Source organism: Taurulus bubalis (assembly GCF_910589615.1).
Source record: "Taurulus bubalis genome assembly, chromosome: 12".
Classification (NCBI taxonomy): Eukaryota; Metazoa; Chordata; class Actinopteri; order Perciformes; family Cottidae; genus Taurulus; species Taurulus bubalis.
The window spans coordinates 2,346,634-2,354,254 of NC_136600.1; positions in this window are offsets into that span (position 1 = coordinate 2,346,634).

Consider the following 7,621-nt stretch of genomic DNA (forward strand, 5'->3'; position numbering starts at 1 on the left):
GCCACCGCTGGTATTGTGATCTCACCGGAGGGCCACACAGAAAGCGCTTCTTTTTTTTTACATTCATAACATATTTTCGTCATTAAAAAAAGGCAACCAGCAGTTTCTATACATTTTTATAATAGTTTTTAACAGTGCAAATATATTTAATTTTTTTAAATAACTTATTGAAACTGCACCGAACCAACAAATGCAAAACCTGAATACATTTGTACTTTATTCTATTTCTTGCCAGACACCTGGCAGCGCTTCTGCTCACACAGCTGAGCCACATAGACACTGATCCAGGTCACAGTGAAACCCTAAACCAGGTCACAGTATAGAAACCCTCATCCAGGTCACAGTGAAACCCTCATCCAGGTCACAGTGAAACCCTCATCCAGGTCACAGTGAAACCCTGAGTACAGCTCCAAGATGGGCATCACTAAGCCTGGACCTGTACTTGCATTTATTAAAGTTCATAGTGGAGAAAGGTTTCTCACAGATGTGTGCTTCCAAAAAGGTACATGACCCGACTGATCACTTTTGTCAGCTCAGGGAAGGATGGAGGCAATTCTCTCAGAAATGGTCCAGTCATGTCTGGTTTTCCTTGTGCCTCTGAATTTAGCTTTTAGATCTCTGTTGCACTGCAAGTCAATAAGATCCATTTGCAACAGACTCGGGACTGAGAAATGACTTCATACTACAGATCAAGCTTCATGGGCTGTGTGCACATGAAACATTAATATTACAACAGTTTTTGTTTTCAAACAAAATATTTACTATATATTTGAGTCAAAATATGTTCTATAGAAAAACAAACTATTTACAATGTTTACACAATATGCATGTTTCAGTTTCGTTTTTTCAGTTTTCAGAACAAGAACAACATATGTAATCTGTAGGTATGTGTGTACTATGTACTCTGTATGTGTGTATGTGTGTATGTGTGTACTGTGTACTCTAAACCAGCGCATGGTCGTGTGTCTAGCGTACACAAAGTAAAACTGAACAGCTGAGCGGAGCAGAGCTGCCGTCTCTCTGGACAGTGTTGATCTTTTAGTACACTGCAAGTTTTTTTTTCTCAGGTGGTAGTGTGTTGTCTGTCTGAATACAAACCAGTGTATCTTTGCAGCGTATGTGGGTGGGTCCTTAGGGATTTCCTGAGTGTTCATTGGGTAGTTTCACACAAAATGTCGACTGACACCTGAATCAACAAATCAGGTGAAAGGTGGAGCTGGACACAGACGCCTCAGGCTGTGAGCTCCTATGAGAGGCACGTATGATCACACAGAGAAGTTGGGCGGAACCTCCAGACTTTGGCGCATCCAGCAGCATCTGAATCTTTTTTCTACTCCGTTTTTTCGGAGTTATTAATAGAAACGTCCAGTAAAAGTTATCTTACGGGGCAGCGCGCGCGGACCTCAGAAAAACGCGCGGGCCGCACTAACACTAAACTTTGATGTCAAGTAGGGGGCCACAAAATATCGGCTCGCGGGCCGCAATTGGCGAGTTTGAGACCCCTGCTTTAGAGAGAAAATGTAATACTAAGTGTACACACGGTTTCATGGATTTCCTTGTTGTAGGCTCCTGCAAGATGTCATACATATATATCTACATATCTGTACTGCATGACATCATACAGTTAGCTAACCCTGTAATGAACTCTGTCCAGCAACACATCGGTAAAACATATACATACAAACGAGCAATGAATAATATTCCTCACCATTTAAAGTTGTCTAGTGTCTGGCAGCTGACTGAAGGAACCTCCGCACACAGTTCAAGTATGAACACACTCAGAGATGACCTTCATGGCTGGTAAAGGAAGGTCAAGTCAGGCCGTGCTGCCTTGTCCAAACACTGGATATCAGTATTTACAGTGTGTCCGTCACGTTACATTATACGGTCCATTTCAACTGACACTTTCATTGCATAACAACTGAATGACTCACTTTGCTCCAGACTGTATACTCATTTATATTTTTGTAAAAGTACTTTTCACTTTAATGACAGTACTGTCATGTTACTAAATAGACATCTTCCATCGTGTACAACTTGATAAAGTCTGTGCTGTAAAAGGACATTTAAGGATATTTATTTTGTTTTTTATTATGGGTTGCTTTAACTATGTATTAACTATGTTTTTTCTTTGTTTTACTATATATTGGCTCTGTGGCGCTCTGAGTTTCTTTTGAAAGAAAAGTGCGCTTAAAAATGAAATTTATTATTATTATTATTTTTTTATTTTATCACAAAATTAATATTTTATGTAACAATTCCACTGCATCGGGTACTTGAAATATTGTATTTAAATCCAGGCAACCTGATCTCTAAAATGAGTCACCAGAACGGAAGTCAAGCTCTTATTGTGAAATCGAAAGGGACTATTTTTGGTCTGATGGAAACTTGATCGGCTTGGACGTTCGGTGTCGGCTGACGTCAGCAGCGGCGGAGCTACGTCATGAACACCGGAGAGCCTCGCGCTGCGTTCACGGTCTTCCTCCTGAACTCCTCATCCTAATGTTTCTAAGTGACCAACGACACGTTGCATTCAGGTGTCATTATTCGTCGTTTTGCTATCATCTTGTTTGTGCAATGCATCCACCAACATTTTGCTTCCTCAATTCAATTCAGTTTATTTGATATAGCCCAAGATCGCAAATTACAAATTCTCCTCAGAGAGCTTTACAATCTGTTCACATAACATCTCTGTCCCGGGACCTCACATCAGGACAAACTCCCCAAGATGAAAATAGAGAAAACCCTTCAGGAGAGCAACGGAGGAGGATCCCTCTCCCCGGATGGACAGAAGCAATAGATGTCATGTGACCAGAATGAACAACGTAACAGAGTTACAGCACATTACATGAATATGACAGAAATTATTGATATAATGAGTAGTATGCTTGATCCACGATCCAGATAACCACGATCCATGAAGCAGAAGAAGGGAGAGAGGAGAGGCATCAGCAGGGCTGCCATGGCAGGAGGCAGGAGGCAGGAGGCAGGAGGCAGGAGGCAGGAGGCAGGAGGCAGGAGGCAGGAGGCAGGAGGCAGGAGGCAGGAGGCAGGAGGCAGGAGGCAGGAGGCAGGAGGCAGGAGGCAGGACCGGCTCCAGACAGAGTCATGATCCATGGAAACTTGAGGCGAGGAAGCACAGAGGCTCCTGGGAAGAAGTAGAGTTAGTAATGTGCATTGAAGAGACATTAATTCATCCAGAAGGAGAGAGAAGAGGAGAGAGGAGCTCAGTGTATCATAAAATGTTCCCCAGTAGTCTCATGCTGCGTTCACACCAAAAGTGTCTCGGGGAGCATTTCATCACGTGTAGCGACGTGGAATCAGGTCTTTGTGAATCCTGATTCCCACACTGATCCCATTCTTTGACCAAAATAGAGCCGTGCAACTTCCAGGTCCATAAATCAAGCACAGAATCCTCTTCAAATCCTTCATCTCATCAGCAGCCGTAGATCACACCTTCACTTTGAGGAGGACTTCAGGTTGCATCACGGATGGACACAACATTACATCATTCAGGCGTCACAAATCTGATGTGTCTACTTTCAAGCCACAATCTCAAATCATATTTTGTCCTGTTAATGTTCCCAGTACAAAATAATGAGGACAATCATATTTTTTCTTATTATTTACTATTGTATTTTCTATTTTTTATGAGGAAGTATAATATAAAGTACCTGACAGAACTCCCCATAGTAGCCATCAGAGGAGACTACAAAAAAAAAGAAGTAACTAACAGAAAGAATAAACTCCTATGAATATATATATATATATATATATATATATATATATATATATATATATATATATATATATATATATATATATATAATATAAAACTTATAAACAAACCAACATAGTAATCTAATATTGCCAACATAAAAACACCTTTTCTTACATATGTGGCAGAAGGTTTATTTAGGAACACACCTAAGGGACCAGCTACCGTTCTGGGATGACAGGAACTTTCAACCGAGTATACCAGGGTGCTAAACGTAGGGAGATAAGTGACTAAGTGGAGTTTACTTTGAGCAGTACATAAGAGAAACCCCCAACGATTTGAAAGCATGAAGGAGTCCGAAGGGTAAACTGAAGTAACATCCCAGTGTCCTTCAGCGAGACACTGAACAGCCTGCAGCTCCTAATGCTGAGGATGGATGGATGGATGGATGGATGTAAGCACAAGTAGTGACAAAGCGCTTACAGCTGTGGATCAGTGCTAATAATCCAATAAGAGTTGTATAACATAGCCTTTAATACGGTAACATTGACAGGGTATGTTATGAAGTAAAAAACAAGGGTCGTGCCTGGTCAGTACTTGGATGGGAGACCGCCTGGGAATATCAGGTGCTGTTAGTTTTTTTTTTCACTCCAGATGTTAAATCTCATGCGTACATGACTATTTTCATTATGTGTTTTTACATTTCTTTAATTACACTGACCTTTCCAACTGTACTTTCACATATGTCTGTTCTAATCAAATCAGAGCCACATAGAACATAGTGACAACAGCTAGGCTTTGTTAGGGTTTGAGGGAGGGCAGTAGGCTACTTCCTGCTGCCTACCCATCTAAACTTCAGACTACTGAAGGAAAAAAAAGTGTTTAGAGTGTCAGTGTATCATTATCTTTATTGTTTCACTTGACTCTCTTTCCCCCTCATTCTAGCCTCCTCTCTTGACTCTACTGTCCTAACAGATGCAGCCTGAGGATGGAGTCTCAGACATGAAGCAAGCAGCTGAAACAAACACCCTTCAAGCTGTTGGCAGTCAGTAATCACACAGACGATAGAGAGCACAACACACCTGTATGCTTCTCATCAATGGTGCATCCAGGGACTTTGGAGATAATCTCCCCAAGGCTATATGTACTTGTGGAATCTCATGGTACCTCATGTTTCTCTCCTACACACCACTGGATGGCAGTGTTGCTTTAATCAAATCAGTTCAGGCACTACAGGTCCAAAGAGACTGTCAACAATACCCAACATTAGCAGCTGTGTCCATGTCACAAAGTGTTGCAGCACACTCAACCAGACAATTGTTACACCTGTTCACGACCATCTCACTCTTAATGCAGCTGCAGGTGAGCAGATTTTGAGGTCAGGTGTTACACTGATGTACTCTCTACACGCAACACAGAATGAGCCTCTGTGTCGTGTTGATCTTTGGCTGATGGTGTTTCAAATAACAAGCATAGCCTACTTTACTCAGCACAAGAAATAGAGCAGGAGTCAAACACAATCCAAATACTGCTCAACAGGCGGCACAATATTCTACTACTCTCAGTGACTTTATTACAATCATTATTGTAATTTACACAATTACAGCATACACTAACTGCACATCCATGTAAGATGTTATTTTACTATTGCTGCAGGTTTTACATGACTGCCCCCTCCTTGACAAACTTGGCAATCTTGTTGTGTAATGTGACCATGAAGAAGTTCCATGTAGCCTAAAGCTCAGCTCACCTAAGGGCCAGAACAAGGCTGCCTTGAACTTGATATTAGCATATCTATACACTGGCGCTGGACTACTCATTTTTGATTCATGCCACATGAGATCATAAAGTGCAAGTTTCTTCTTCTGAGACGGCAAGCATTCCCAAAAAAATGCTTTGTTAAATTATTAAATAGTCAACCTTTCTTGAAACTGTTTTTCATCCAGATCAAACTTGTCTGCAAACAATTGATGGAACCCTAAAGTGTTCAATAATAAAAAAAATAAAAGTTAGTATTATTTATAAAATAATACAAGTCATACAATTCAATTGTAAGACATATAAATGAAACAATACTTTGTAAAATTAGTGTTATTTCATAATTTTTTTAAGGAATTACCTCTCTTGCTGGCTAACTAGCATGTGCTAGCTTGTTTGCCTTGTTCATTCAGACCTACTACCTCTGCTGTGTTTTGATTCTAAAGATGTTCCTCAGAAACACAACACTCTGAAGGACAGAAAGTCTCTGGTCACTCGAGCCAACAGGAGCTAGTTAACGCTGCTAACGCTGCAAACGCTGCAAACGCTGCTCCTTCATTTTGGTGAGTAATAGTCTAATCTAAACTCACAAGGCAGCCTAGTTAGCTCAGAAGCATGAGCAGCCTTGTTAGGCTCATGCTGTGTTCCCTCTGCGGGCGACAAAGCAACGGGGACATGAAGCTACACATGGTCTTGATGCATGATGGGCGCGGAGCGCTACAAATCAAAGTTGAGCCGGTCTCAACTCTTTTCAGCGCTACAAAGACAAAGTGAAACGTCGACCAGTCGTTCACTTTGTTCCATTCCATCCAAAAGAAAACACCATTAGCCAGTTCCCACTTCCCAGTGGTAATTACATAACTACGCCAACGAGCACTTGAGCAACTCTTAATCACTTATAAGGGACTACATTTAAGCGTCTTTGAGCATTTGGAAAAGCGCTATATCAATTTAAAGTATTATTATTATTATTACATGGCCGAGCTCCTGCCTACATCCCTGAACTACAAATCTCTTAAACCGCCGATCGGTCACTTAGGTCATCCACTTCTTGCCAAAAGTAAAACCAAAGGCCAGTGCTCTCCTTGCTCGCAGAAACAAACTCCCTCACGTTAGATCTGCTGAGTCTGTTTCGAAAAAAAACATCTAAAAACCTTAAAATGAGCCTTTCCTACAATGAACGGAAAAAAAAGTCTAGACATTTCCAAGTTCATGGATTGATCTGTGTAATGACTGGTTGCTGCATTCCCTCTGTGTTCTTCAGTGTGTTGTGTTTGTATGTATTTTTGATGATGTTTTTTGTGCTTGGTTTTTGTGTTTTCTGTTAGGATGTTACTGTAACCTGTGTTAAAAGGTGCACTATCAATATGGTTTTACAAACTGATAACTTGGTAAAAAGAACAGGGTGTTTAGTCTATTAGAACATTGACTATTAGTGACATTTGCATGCAATCCCTTTTGGGTCGAATCAAGAAAGAAACAATATATAGTTTTGGTCTCCATTTCTTTACTTTACCCAGGCTCACACATAGTCACAATCTCCTCAGAGACAGTACTGAATTTGTTGAATGCACTAGAAAAATATGTGATGATTCATGCAAAAAACATGAATCATAGACTGCATTGAGTGAGTGTGTGTGTGTGTGTGTGTGTGTGTGTGTGTGTGTGTGTGTGTGTGTGTGTGTGTGTGTGTGTGTGTGTGTGTGTGTGTGTGTGTGCGTGTGTGTGTGTGTCTGCCTATCTGGCAGCTCTGTGGTTTTACATCTCACAGGGTCGATGTGAGTTCTGATTGCGATGTGTGGCTCCAGTTTACAGGCGCATATTAAAGCCGATTACGCAAGTGACCAGTGAGTGACCTCAGTAACACACCAACACTGCCTCTGTGTGTTCTGGGTACGCCACTCTGCATTCCACACAAAAACTTGAAAAGAAGAAAAAAAGCACTTAATTAATTGCCTGACATATTTTCCAGTCGTTCTCCCAGCCAATTTAGTAGGAGATGTCAATCAGGTGGATTAGGCTTGTTTTTCTGTTAGCCCTGTGCTGACAGTGGGAAATGATTAAAAGGGGAGATTATGTGACAGCAAATTTGTTTTGATATCATTAAACTTTCATCATGGGCTAGGTCTAAAGCTCTAAATTGCT